At 35.1% G+C, this 15528-nt stretch overlaps 1 long non-coding RNA gene across 1 annotated transcript in view; it reads left to right on the forward strand.

The window, feature by feature from the left end:
- The window catches only part of LOC123808859, a 75048-nt gene that overhangs the window by 44856 nt on the left and 14664 nt on the right, over positions 1-15528 (forward strand). The window contains exon 5 of the long non-coding RNA XR_006783843.1: positions 9674-9775. This is a non-coding gene — a long non-coding RNA (uncharacterized LOC123808859). The remainder of the gene's footprint in view (positions 1-9673; positions 9776-15528) is intronic.

Below are 15528 nucleotides of genomic sequence, written 5' to 3' on the forward strand. Positions count from 1 at the left end.
GGGACCTGGACCTCAACCCAGGCAAGTGCCCTGACATGGAATTGAACCGACAACCTTTCAGTTCACAGGCCAGTATTCAATCCACTGAGCCACACCAGCCAGGGCTGGACTATTTTTATAAAGCTTCCATTATTTGTCATGTGTAGCCACTGAAATGTATACCCAGTTAACTTAGGAGTTAGTTTGACTGGGCAGAGATTTTGTTAAATGTGCTGAACCCTCTTGAGCTCAGACCAGACAACTGTGCCTTAGGCTTCTCTTTCTGTTCATTCAGACCCTCAAGGTGGGCCGGAGATCAGAGAGTAGGGCCTTCTTATATGTGTTCTGGGCAAGTAGTTGCCCTGCGTATGTGTGCAGCCTTCAAAATTATGAGAAATACATTAGAATTTTTCAAAATCCATTGTGGACACCTCTTTTCCCAATTTGTCCTTTTAAATTTTGGGTGAGTCTCTTATTCCCAACTGGTGTTGACGCTTCAAGCAGTTATGATGGTAAACAATTGCCAGTTGCCAGTGATGCTTTTTGACAAGTGCCCTTGATTTTAGAAACTTTGCTGAGAGCATGTGCTGAGTCACGTCAGTACAGACAAGCCCTAGAACAGAGGTTTTCAGGGACTTCCTAAACGTGACAAATGATTATTCTTCCCTGGGCATGGGACTTTTGAGGACCTACCATCCAGTCTGTCCTCTGCAGTGACTCCTAAAAGCTGTTAGGTGGCTGGTTTTTATAGCTACTGCAAGTGCAAGGTTGTCGATTTCAAGGACACCAAAAATATCAAGGACTCCAACAGAAGAATGGAAATATTTGTGGCAAGTTAAAATGCCACAAAACTTGCTCCTTCACTGATACTTAATCTTTTTTATTGAATAAACTTTTGTTTGATAATTAGAAGCTTTTGTTTTATTTCCAGAGTTCCAAAAGGTTGATTTTGAATAATTGTGACAAGATATTCTCAATACTTTTATTAAGGAATATATTTTTCAAGGTTTTTAATCTAACATTTGACATCTGGTTCTTATAATTTAACTCCTCTATTGTTTAAATCATATATAAAAAACTCATTGCCTCAGTAATCTTTAAATACTTTTCAGGATATCAACTTATTTTGGAAAATAGCTGTGATAGACTCTTTTAATCTTTACCATGTTTTTTCATCCATTCCAGCAGGTTGAATACACAACACAACTCTGTTGAAATCAAGCATGGCCATATGACTTGTTTAGATGTGAGCAGAAGAGTGATTATCACTCCTTGGCAAAAATGTTGAGATAATGTATACCTTTCCATACCCTCAATTTTCTCCCAGGACTGTAGATATTATTTATATAGAAGCTACACTAACATTCTGGGTATCTGATTAAAAGTGCTGGGAAACAATCCATGGCCTCCCATTGATGGACCTGTAGCATAAACCACTGAGATTTTTAAGTTTATTAATAGCAGCATAACGTAGTTTACTAAAATTGATACAGTAGCCTAGCATCATGCATATATATGTTAAACACCTTCCTGGCATTTGTTGTATGACTGTGACAGGACATAGCTGAGCAGTAGCCATTCTTAGGTAGGAGCTGACTAGCAGCCGTTCCCAGACAGCAGCCTTTCCCAAATAAGCAGTCATCTCAAGGTCGTACACTAATCCCCATTTTCACAGTTGCACTCCTTTCCCTCCTCCTTCTGCCTGTGTAACAAGCATATAAAGAAACCTCCAGCTTAAGCTCATGGCCCAGAATTTGGATTTTTATCTCCTCTGGGTCTGCATGCGTGAATAAACCCCACTTCATAAACTCCGAGGCCATCTGAGTTGTCTTTTCCGTAACATGACAAGTCTCTGCCTTCTTTATAATTCACAAAGTTTTTGTTGTTCATTTGAAGGGGAAAAAATACACACACACAAACTACGTCACTTCTATATTGTTGGTGAGTTGCTCTTGATAATTTTCCAAGACACTAAAATATCTTATATATCTCAAAAAATGGTAAATGATTATTCTAGCAGCCATTTGTATTTATTTCTAAAGGCAATGAGTTTTTTTTACATACTTGAAGCAGAGTGGGGGTAAAGTGAGTGTACATAGAACACCTGATTCAAGATTAAAAATGTTTAACTTATTTTAATTTTCCATTAAAAGCACTAATCACAGTAAAGTCTCTTTTATGTTCCATTCAGGGTTTCTACAAGAAATCATATTTGAAAACAGTTAATAAAAAGTTTAGTGCTATCTAAGTGTAAAGCAATGATATGATGACTCACATCTGTATAACACGTTCAAATGTCCATCTTCAAATACCTTCTCTATTCTTATAGGGGACATTAAACTGGGCATGATCACAGAATAATAAGATATTCTGTTAGCAGCCCATGGGAGACCCCATCTTTCTCAGTCCCTTTATTACACTGATAAAGAGTCTGAGGTTCTGGACATGTAACTGACTTTCCCAAAGCACCCCAACAGGCAAACACCATGTCCAGGATGGAACCAATGCCATTCCATATCCCTGGAAAGCTGTGGTCAACATTTAAGAAAAGTTGACAATATATGGATACTAGGTATGTATGTACCATATCTAATTATATAGCTATGCATTATATATAATATAAACACACAGAATAGAGAGAATCCAAAGTCAAATATTGGCAGGGTAGTCTTGATAGATACCAGAATGAATCTCAGACCAGAGAGGAAATGACCATCCCATGAGGGTGACCTATTTTTCAAAATTAGTCACTGTATTAGTAAAACAGAGACTTGGTTTTGCACAAGAGTTCAAATTTGAAAATTGTAAGGAAGGTGATACATTCACCGTTAAGTATATTAGGAAATCAACTTCTTTTTTCTTACGCAATGCTCTTCCTTGGGAAGATTCCCAATCATGTGGATAAATAGTCTTCATCATAATGTGGAAAGAAAAAAATAATAATGAAGATTGTAGACAAATCATCAGCCCACAGCTTCTCACCCATTCCCTAATCCTCAATTTTCTGGGGTTACTTAAAAAAAAAAGCACATGTCTATCGTACCCTGTTTTGGAACATGTTCTGAGGGTCAGACAATTCCGTCACTTTCCCCCTACTTAATGTTGCTTTAATTCCTCCTGGAAAAAATATTAGTGTTAGAGAGTGGAGTGCCTATGAAAGAGTTTGCCTCTGGCTCTGCTTTCCTCTGGGGACTTCCTGTGGCTAAGGACCCTGGGTGAAATTTGTGGTTCAGGGCTCTGCTGCAAACCAGTCGATGTGCCTGGGAGAATACTGAGAAGACAGACACTTGCAGTAAAGGGAAAACTTGAGGATTTTGGTCATTTGATCTCCCTTAAGCACATAACCAGTACATGAGAGGGTCCTTTGAAACAACACAGAAGAATTTCACTTCTTTGGTTATGTCCCTGAACAGTAGGCTGAAATCTGCATTTAACATTTCCTGGGGTTGTATCTCAACTGCAGGTAAATGCTTTGATTCTTTATACAGCACCTTTTGGAGAACTTGTAAAGCCAGATAAGAAAATAACCATGTGGCAACACATTTAAGCCGTCTTATTAGAGACAACTTTGTAGGCAGCTTTGCCACAGTTGATTGCAGAAGCTTGAACAAGAAACCTGTTTGCACATACAGTGCTCTACCAAAGTCAATGTGAACTTTCTAAACTTGAAGTGCTTCCTCATAAGTAGTTTCAAAACATCTCAGTCTGCCTGGAGATACTCAACTGTGACCTACTATGAATGTGTTTGGAACAGGAACAAACTTTGTGAATTTGTTGAAGCTATTAATGTGTTCATGGCTTGAAAGCAGACACTGCACTTTATTTTGAGAATAATTGTTCTCTCTCTTTAGTGAAGCCTATAACTAGATTTTCTGATGTACTTTTGCAAGCAAACTCCCATTTCAGTTGTAGAAATTTGTCTTGTTTATAATTGCTGTTACAGACAACGCGCTGCCTTCTGAAAAGATAGATGCATGTGTGTTTTTAAAACCTTCTTAAATAAATTATGTTGTTTATCTAGACAGACCTTTTAAAAATGCACAGTGCTTTTCAAAGACCAAAGAATGGGTACACTGTAAACATCTGGTGAGGAGTCTCCTGTAATTACATTCATATTGTCTATGGTGGTGGTATTAAGAGGCGGTAACATGTCATTGGCATTATGAAGTGCCTGAGGAGGTTATTCTCTGATGTTTTAAGTTAATCTAATACTTTGATTTGTAAGTGAACAGGTAAATACCAAGAAATCAACAGCTTTGCTGGTTGGAGCTCTGACACAGGATTCAGAAAGACTTTTGGAATGGTGGAACCAGGGGTCAAGGGCTATGCTCATAAGTATAGACCAGTACTGTGCTTGTGTGTTTTTGTATCCACATAGGTGGATACAAGGAATGGGCAAAGAATTAGATCTAACCAGTCTTTTTCTCTCTTTTTTTGAGCACTGGAAAATGTCAAAACCTGGAGGGGGCAAAAGTGTGCACAAAAAAGGGATTTCATGACTGGCCATGGACTTGAACTCAGAGAGGAATACCAAAAAAGACATTAGGGAGGTGAGGTATAGTGAAAAGAAGATTGGATCCATGAATTATAGATCATGGTGAGTTGTAAGACTTTTGGAGACAGGAAACTAGGGGGCTTGAGATGAAAAAATGAAAAGTGGTTTTTCAGAGATTGGATTTTAAGAAACTGAGATTATAGTATCAAGAGAATAAGTAACTTAGAGAGTTCAAGACCAGATCATTGAAGGATAAGGTCAACAGCCTCTGTGTATATGTATGTATGTAGGTGTGTATGCATACATATATTTTTTCCTATAAGTTAATTTAATTGTGTACCTCAAAATTTAGTAGATTGAAAAAAACAAAAATTTGCTTAGTTCATGATTCTGTGGGTTGGATGGATGATCCTTCTAGTGTGAGCTTACTTAGCTGGAGCCCGTTAAGCATTCTTATGTGTTTGCTGTCAGCTGAAGGATCAGCTGGTAAATGAATGATCTAGGATGGCCTTAATTATCATTCTGGCAATTAGCAGGCTGTTACCCAATGCATTAGGAGTGACTCAGCCACATGTCTCTCATCCATTAGCAGACTAGCCCCGAAATATTCACCTGTCAATGTCAGGGTTTTAAAAATAAGAGTGCATGCCCTGGCTGGTGTAGCTCAGTGGACTGAGCATGGGCCTGTGAATCAAAGAACTGCTGGTTTGATGTCCAATCAGGACATGTGCTAGGGTCGTAGGCCAGGTTTCCAGTACGGGGACCATGAGAGGCAACCACACATTGATGTGTCTTTCCCTCTCTTTCTCCTTCCCTTCCCCTCTCTCTAAAAGTAAATAAAATCTTCAAAAAGGTAAAAACAAGAGTATACAATGCACAAATATTTACACGTCTCCACTTGTATTATATTTGATAATGATGCATTGGCCACAATGACTCACATGGCCAACCCATATTAAGAGATATTGAACTGGACTACCCCTTCAGATGGGAAGGGACAAACATGTGACTGTTTTTAAGTCAACCACATATATTTATTTTCTATTCTGTCAACTAGACTCTAACTTTCTTGTGGCACCAGCTAAGTCTATCATGCCTGTTTACTAAAACTCTTTCACCTATTATAGTATTTGAAACACAGTGGGCATTCATGATAATCTCCTGATAAATTCCTACCTATCAATACATCAACATATCCAAAATAAAGTTGTCTACCTTCCCAATAAGCCATCAAAATGTCTAAACGCCCTTACTTTTAATGAAATAAATGTCAATTTTCCAATTCTTGAGCTCCACACTTGGATGTCACTTCTAGGCATTGCCACTATCTCTCTTCTCTTGCAATCAGATCCAGCTCCTTGTTTAGTCTGTTTACTGAATTACCCTCAACTGTACCTCACTCATCATATAATACTTTTTGTTTTCTCATATTGTAACAATAAAGGTTACTCGATCTCTTGATTAGATAGTCCCAGCTTGACTTTCTAGCACTACTGGATTTCACTCCATTGTTCAAGTGCCCCGCACCAAAGTCCTGCACGCATCTTTGAAAAGCGTACCGCTGATTATGCCACTCCACTGCTCAGTGGCTTTCAATGACCTTCTAATTTTTACCAACTTTTCAGCTGAGCATTTAAAGGCCAAGAGTCCATGTACTTAAACAAGTTTTCACAGCCTTTTGCCTCAAAATCTGCTTTCCTGTATATCATATTCCTGATACCTGGACTACAACCCTTTCCCTCAAGAACATCCATATTATTTTTTACTTTACTTTTGCTCTTTATTTACTAGCAAGTGAAACATTTTCCCCTGTACCTCAGTTTCTTTACTGTTCAAAATTCGACTCACTCAACATTGCTCTATTCAAAGACAGTACCTTCAAAAAACTGTTACATAAAGTTGCCTCAACCCGCAAGAAAAAAAATTGTCCTTGTGCTATTGAAACTTCCTAACATCTTTTAGCTCCTATATGTTTCATTCTGAAATTGCCTGTTCACTCTTCTATCTGTCCCTAAAGGTCTAACCTACTTTAAGACTGAGACTGTATATTATTAATTACTACATCCACATTATACAAAATACAATTTTTAGGTATAGCCTATACACCTTCACTATTTGATAAATGAATGTCAAAAGGAGAACTGAAAACCTCATATTGTTTTCAGCTTAGTAAATATTAGCAGGCGATGTAGATTAATGAAATAAACTGAAATTACTATCTCAAGCCACCTAGATTTGCTCCGTGGCTTTCACCCATTATGCATGTATTTCCAGAGGCTAAATAATAAATCACACATCCAACAAATGCAAATTAAATCAATGTTAAAGAAAGTGTTAACTCAAAAGAATACACTATAACTCTAAAACTACATTTCACTGTTAGAATTTATACATTTTATGGCATTTTATGGCTAGGATGAAGATAAGGAATCTTAATGACTCTTACACATATATCACTGAAGAGTCAGAACTAAGGAAATGCTTTTAAAAGATATCAGCATCAATTAAATAGGGTAACAGTTGCTCTTACATAGTTATATATATTTTTTAAACTTTCAAAACAGTAGGAAGTTAAATAGTGTAATCATTTTTGTCTATAGTCATATTTTAAGTGAAACTATTCCATCCATGACACTGCTTTTGTTCACATGAATTTAAATGTCTTGAAGAGAATGTCTTACCTTAAATGCACAATATTAATTTTTAAAATTTTCTTATACTACCAATAGGCTGATTTCAGTAACTTTCTGGAAGTCACTGTAAATTATTCTTTCCCATAGCATGTATTCTCTTGGATCTTTCATTGGAATTAAGAAAAATACTGCATTCAAGTTACATTACTATTTCTCTGTGCTTTAGTTTTCTGATTTATTTAATAAACATCAAAAAGGAAATGCTTACAATAGTTCTCGATATCGCATGATAATAAAACAACTACGTTTTTCTTCTTTATATGTAGTCATATCCTCTACTGACATACTGAGGAAAACAGTTTGGAAAATAAATATCAATACTATTAACTACATTATATGTTTCCATGTGCGATATGGGGTTTGCCAATTAGTTTAATTTTTACTAATTATATTGGGCATTTATTATTTCACAGCTTCTTTCGTTCTTTCCTCTTATTCCTCTGGTAGCAGAACATCAATTTACTTTCAAGAAATTCATTTATCACAGAATTGATTGGAATGATAATCCCATCCCATACCCCAATAGTGGATATCATGACCATCCTAGGCTAATGCTACTTTCTCTTTTGGAATTTTGAGTGCTGAGTAGAAAGACAGAAAAACAAGGAGCTATTGCATTCCAGTGGTAGCACCCTAACACTACTCTGATAAGCGTGGTAGGTAGAAAAAGTACCCTTAGTCTCCCCCTGAATAAAATTTACCCAAGTTCTAAGCCTTAGAGCCCCTGAATAGGTTATCAGGTGAGTGGTCCATTGTAATCAGAAGGGCCTTTAAAGGTGGGAGAGGGATGAAAGGAATGAGGGTGTGAGAACTTTAAGGTTGTTGGTTTTCAAGGTGGAAAAAGGGGCCTAATAAGCTAAAGAACCTCTGCATCCTCTTGAAGTTGGAAAAAAAAGAAGAGAATGAATTTCCCACCAGAACCTCCAGAAAGTAATGTAGCTCTCTAGATACCCTGAATTTTTAGCTCAGTGAGACACACTTCAGACTTTTAAAACTACAGAGCTGTAAGAAAAGACATTCATGTTGTTTTAAGCTGGTATGTTTTTAGTAAAGTGCTTCAGCAGTCAGCCACCAAAAACCAATGCAACAAGCCTCCTGCTTTGACCTCTGAAATTGACATGGGTTGGCTGGGGTCCACATGGGTCTTACTCATTCCTAAATGGTTTTGAGATTTCTATTACAATTGCATAATTATTCCTAAAGCATTTCATGTGTTCTATATTTGCTAGATTTATGTAGAATCAACCTCTGAGGCTTTGTAAACAAGCATACCTTTTAAGATATATATCCATACATTTTGATCATCTTTTGTTTTCTTAGGCTATAAATACCTCCTAGAAGACATTTTGACTGATTCCATGCTTAAATGAAAACTAATGCAATCTCATGCATTCTTTGTTATTCAATAACATTTTTGTTATGGTAATTATGATTAACTGAATTTATTGAAAAAATAAAAAAAAGTAATTCACAGAGGAACATGTACTATGGATATTCTATTAGAAATAAAATAGAATAATATAAAGTTAGTTTGGAAAGCATTCAGTTTCCTCTGAGGTCTCAGGTGTATGCCTACTATTAAATAATTCTAATGTAGCAGCTATGATACTTTTATTTTCATCTCTCACACAAGCATTTGTATGTTAAAATTATCTTCATTGCTTTTATTATTACTGGCAGTAATATTTCACTAAACTATGCTACAATTGATGTATTGTTTGGGTTTACACTAAGTTAATTGTTGAATGTCCTTTCTTTCCATGGAATAAAATACAATGAGTTGTAGTCTTTTTTCCAAAATAATTAATCTGTTTATATCTATTTATACATATGATATTTCCAAAAGGGTGTAGGAATAAACATTGGCATCAACTGTATATGAGTGTAACATCATTATGCCATAATCTCACAGAATTTTATCATTGCCTTAGACATGTTTCTGTAATTATTCTTCACTTAAGCAAATTTATTGGAGTAACTAGGCAATTCATTTCTATTACATACTTTTGGCAAGTATGTTGCTATTAAGAACTCAGCTGTCCATAAAATTTGTATACAGGTGCGTACATCTTTTTAGGTCCTTTACTTTTTGCCTTAGTATTCTGCACTTTAAATATGTTGTGTGTAGGTGCAGAATTATTTTATTTATTCTTCCTTAGGTTATGATTAGGGATATCATTTTTATTAATTTGCTTATGTGGCTAAGTCTGAGGATTAGTGTTTCTTAGCAATTCTTGAAATTTCTTAATAGTTCTTTAAATATTTGTTCTTCATTGTTGATATTTTTGGGGACTCTGCTTTAATGTACATTTATCCTATTACATAGACCTTCCACGGCCCCTCAACTCTGGTATTTTCCACCTTATTTTCTTTCTGTCCTGAATTCTGGTACATTCTTCAAATCTTAACCCCATTTAATTAATCCTTTTAATGCAATTAATCCTTTTAAAGGAATTAATGCCTTTTCTGTTTCTAATCTCCTATATTTATATTTTGATAATTTCAGTGACTATGAATACACACTCGTACTCCATATTGCTTTCCACAGTGGCTGCACCAACCAACCTGCATTCTCACCAACAGTGCATGACATTCATACCTTATCTCTGTAAGTATATTTATCTTATTATTTATATCCAGTTCTGATAATTAATGTATGATATGTATTTAAAAATCAAAAATCAAGTTATGTACTCATTATATTTCATTAGTTTTAAATCATGTTGTCTTATTTGCTTAACTGATTTGTGATTTTTGACCAGAGGCACTACAAATCTAAAATATTTACATTTAAATTATTTGATGAAAGTAATTGTGTGATGGACACACAATGTAATATACAGACCATGTATTAAAGAAATCAGCACTTGAAACTTATAAAATCTTATTAAGTGTTAGTGTCTCCCTAATATTTTCAATAATAGTAAAAATAAATTAATTGATTAAATTACATTAAAAATATGAATTTTTTCAAATGACACATGTTGTTTTAATTTAGGTACAAATTTGAATACATTCCCTAACAATATTTGAAAGGGAGAATGGCATGCACTGAGAAATTTGATTTTTTTTCCCAGAGAAGTGAGGTCACTTTAATATTATAAATATATTCCAGTACTAATTTACTGTAGGTGCTTGTTCAAATTCTACTGAGACCATAAGAATAACAAAGAAAGGTCTGGAAAGATATGAGTAACAAAGAATGGATGCAATGAAATAGAACAAGACCCAACTCATGATTTTTGTGTTTTCCTTGACCTTTTGACATTATAAGCTTGGTATTGCTACACTTCCACATTTTGGAGAGAAGCTAAAATTTCAGATTTTCAAATGTTACAAGCACATTAAAATTATAGAATTTCATAAGCAAAAATGGTAGTGTAAGGACCACTGAGAATTTGACACTATAAAAACTGAGAACAGTTGCTGGAAACTGTCAAAGTTAACTTCTTCAGAATTGTACAAATTAACCAAAGGTTTGTAGCAACAATCTTTTTTTTTAAATTGAATATTGGTATCAACAGAGAGCTTAATGATATTTTGACTTGCTGTAGTTCTGTTCCCTGCTGTCAAACTCAGGGATTTAAAAGAATGTGATTGTTTCTGGAGAAAAAGTCTGTGATAGTTAATTAAGTTAGATCAGAGAGTAGAGGCCTAATCTGATAGGACTTTGATCTCCCTCATTCCCCTCTCCTCCTCTTTTTCCTTCTCCTCCTTCTTTTCTTCTTCCTCTTTCATGGGTAGGATGTGTGGGACCTGGATTCTATCTTTGAATTCCTGGCACTTCCAATTTTTTTTTCTATTTTTACACTAGAAAGTAAGTGAATGCCTTCCTATTTTCTAGACTTACTTTGGAGATCTAATGAGATCAGTGAACTCTTGGTGAAATACAAATGACATTGATCTGATGGTTTTTCCTTTCCCATTGAAAATAGCACTGAGATCACAAACTGAGGTCATCAGACTGAAGACAAACTGATAAAATTTTAGGCCCTAAGCATCTGGTAAAATAAAATCTATCTCTGTATGAATCATTATCAAATAGTCTTTAACATACTGGAAGTAGTATCCTATTTTAAAAACTATTATGCCAACTTATTTCTGAGCATATGAATGCACAAAACCAGCTTATTCACAGAGTTTTCTCGGTCAGTGAAATGGCCTTTCTGTTCTTCAGAGCAGAACTTTTGCCCCAAGCTGTCTTTAATAATAAACTAAGCATAAAATGTATGTTCACAGCACAAGCACATTAGCATTTTTAACTACTGTGAATTCTATATTCTTATATATCTGAACTAATTTCCTTGTCAAAGAAATATATCTACTTAAAGGCAGAATTTCTTCTTCTTAATTTGTTGTATGTGTACTTCCACATAGAATACATTACCTAATTTTAAAAAATATATTTTATTTATTTATTATTAGAGAGAGGGCAAGGGAGGGAGAAATAGAGGGAAAGAAACATCAGTGTGTGGTTGCCTCTCTCACACTCCCTCCTGGGGATCTGGCCTGCAACCCAGGCATGTGCCCTGACTTGGAATTGAACCAGTGACCCTTTGGTTCACAGGTCAGGCTCAATCCACTGAGCCACACCAACCAGTACTGTTCCCTAATTTTTAATTAGTAGTATCTTGAGAGCTAATACTTTCAAATTTTCTAAATTCTATTTGTAAGAATCTCTTAAACTGTTATGAATAGAAAAAATATATACACATATACCTGGAAGTTCATTCTGAAGCGATCATATCCATGTGGATGGTAAGACAGTTAAAAATATGTGACATAAAAAGTAACTTAAGTAGCATTATGAAATGGTTCCAACTCAATACGGGGAAATTTCAAGATTCATCCTTTTTCTTCAAGCCATGCTCAATATACTAGATGTTAGTCATTAAAATCTCAATCAAGTGCATACATAAGCTGAGCACTGTTGGGCTGCCCAGATCAATTATATGTGGGTCGATCACTGAGCAACCATAAATAAAGTAATCAAAGTTAAAATACACACTTACAGACCCATGTTTCCAACACATAAGGGAGTAACTGTGATCATTATTTTCTTCAGCTCTGCCACGTGGAAAACTGAGAGAGAAAACAGAGCTTCATTAAGAAATGTCTTCTTTATTAAATTAATTGGTGGGTGGGTATTTAAGACTTAGAGGAGCAAGATTGACAAAGTCTGATAAATCCTGTACCAACGATATACCCTAACATTTAAAGTTATAATGTTGGCCGGTCTGAAGAATGTCGAAAAGTTTGCAGTTACTTAGATTCAAAGGCTATCATAAGGAAGCAGGTAAATATACACAAGTTTCTCTAATTCAAACCAGACATACGACTTGGTATTCATATTTGAACTGACCTTAATAATTGTGATACGCAGATCCTGAGAAAACTCCCACAGTCAATTCCCAATTTCTGGTACCCAGGAATTTGTGTAATTTCTTGAGTAGAGGTGGACCAGTGAGTTGCTTCTAGCCAACATGGCGAATGTGATGAGATGTCACCTCATTGTTGCTTTACAGCCTGTAAGACTCCCTGTCTTGGCATAATGTAGTGACACTTGATGGTCTTAAACTAGCAAATGTCGTAAGTTGCCTATGGAGAGGGCCACATGGCAAAGAACAGAAGCAGCATAGAGGAGCTCACAGGCAGCAAAAATGTGGAGACTTCAGTCCTACAGTTGCAAGAGAATAAAGTCTGCCACAACCTGTAGGAACTTGGAGGCAATTCTTCCTTATTTGAGCACCCAGATGAGCATGTAACCCAGCTAAAACCTTGACTGCACCTCTGTGAGACCCTGAGTGGAGGGTCCAGATAGTTGCTCCTGAACTTCTGACATATGAAAATGTGAAAAAGCAAATGTGTTGTTTTAAGCCTCTTTGTTCATGGTAATTTTTATGTCATTGAGCACATATAAAATAACAAAGGAATATTTTTCAAATACATAGTTGACTGCAAAGATGTCTGATAAAATAATATTGTTGCATTATTAGTAGGTATTTATAAATAGTACATTTGCTTTATGAAATTACTCAAAATAGGTTCTTTATTTAACTGGAAAAACATGTATTACATTGTGCTTAAGAACAGGAACTCTGTATTCCTCGGATCAAATTTCAGCTCTTTTATTTTCTAGCTGTGTTATCTTGAGAAATACATGGAATCTTTCCGAATCTCAGTTGTCTCAACAGAAAAATGGATAATAAAATATATGCAAAATAAAAATGTGTAAACATATATGAGGCCTGTCTTGAAAAAGTCTGGCCACTGTTAATATAACAAGAATGGTTTATGAAGCATTGATGTAACCTGGCAACCAAGGAGAATGGACTGGAATGTGCCTACATGAACATGGATGTCTTAACTCTACTTGTCAGTGAGGGTGGTAGATGCAATTGAGTGAGCATGTGTACTGTGTGGCCATTGCATTAAAAATGACTGTACAAGTAGAGCAATGTATCTGCATCAAATTTTGTGTTAAGCTAGAAGATTCCTTCAGGTGATTCAGAAAGCCATAGCTATGGACAACTGGTGATTGGCAGCTTCATCATGACAGCACACCCACTCATGTGTCATGTCTTATGAAGAATTTTTTGAAGAAACATCACATCACCCAGGTGAGTCAACCTCTTTACAGCCCAGAGTTGGTGCTCTGTGACTTTTGGCTTTCCCAAAACTAAAATCACCTTTGAAAGGGAAGAGATTTCAGGTCATCAATGCGATTTAGGAAAATACAATGGGGCAGCCGATGGTGATTGGGAGAACTGTGTGAGGTCCCAAGGTGCCTACTTTGAAGGCGACTGAGGTGACAGAGGCATCAGTGTCCTATGCACATTGTTTCCTATATCTTCTTCAATAAATGTCTCTATTTTTCATATTATATGGCTGAATACCTTCTGGACAGACCATATATCTGACAGACCAGATAGATACATAGATATACAGATATATAATGGACTTGCTTTGAAGCTTGAGTGAGTAAATACAATAATATATATATTTTTAATTACTGAAATAAAGACTTTTCAGGATAATTATAGTATAAATTGTGCTTTTTCTACCAAAATAATTAATGTTCAAATGTGAAATAAATAGTTTCATCTATTCTACTTAGAGTTAATGTCAGGACAGCAGAGGGCATGAAACAATGACAATTTATAGATGCCCACAATTGAAAAAAAGTGAATTTAATTAAAAAGCAAAACAAATATTAAAAATAGTCATATTCATAGCAGTTAATTGCATTAAATTACAGATATCAGAGAGAGATCATGTAGAATTTTGTTTTTTGGAGAAAATGTGCTACCTACAGGTAAAAAAAGTTCCAGTGGTAAAGTTTTGGTTATAAAAAGCCTATAAAAGAATGGAAACTTTGCCTAAGAAGGATATGTAAACAGAGAAGGACTAGTAAAGGAATAATTATGTCAATAGTAAATGTTAGGGGTATTTACTTAGGCCAAAGTAATAAAATGCACTAAGAAAAGAATAGCTCATCCAAGCACGTATTTCACAAAGGTAGAATTGACATGTATCTACTCCCAAAGGGAGAGTTACTATCATCTTCTTTATGATATCACATCAGTGGTACAAACTAAGTCTGCAGTATTTTTTATTTCAAGCTTTTTATACAATTCTAATTAATTCTGATTCTGGCAAATATATTTGAAGGGATTCTTGGTCAACTAATGCAATTTATATCTAAAATCATGTTGTTCAGTGGATTAGCCCAGGGTTGATTCTCCCTAGATTCATCTCACAGGTGTAATTATTTTTCTCAAGGTCTTTTTCACCCAGAGTGAGGCTATGTATTTGAAACAGACACAATGACCTTGACATAAATGGACACTGAGTTTAGTCACCTTTTAAATGATTACATTTAATTGTCTTTTCCATCGTTACATTCAATAGGCAAAATGATTAAAAAATCAGAATCCTTTGAATCAAATTTTCTTTTTCTGTTTGCTGTAGAGATATTCTTAGTTTTCTACCATAAAGATTAAAGTTATAAAATAATAAATTGCAGAAAAATTCAAGTTTATCAGAAGTTTCTGATAAAAAATAGAAGCAAACTTTTATCTATTTGACATACCCAGGGGCAAAGTTAGATGATGGACAGGAAAAGGGTTACTGTGGTTTTAAAGAAGCTTCAGATTTTGACATTTTAAAAGCTTGCCTTATATTTTTATAATAAATCATAAAAATATAACTAACAAATCTTAGTAAACATGACCTTTTTTAAAGGACTTGTAAATATCACTCTATTTTTCTCTGTCATTCTTCTCTAATTTAGAAAAATAAATAGAACATAAATATTGCTCAGATGTTGAATCAACTAGTCATTAGTATTTAGAGTCTCAC

This window comes from Phyllostomus hastatus, unplaced genomic scaffold, assembly GCF_019186645.2.
Source record: "Phyllostomus hastatus isolate PE091 unplaced genomic scaffold, TTU_PhHast_1.1 phas_scaffold_501, whole genome shotgun sequence".
Lineage (NCBI taxonomy): Eukaryota > Metazoa > Chordata > Mammalia > Chiroptera > Phyllostomidae > Phyllostomus > Phyllostomus hastatus.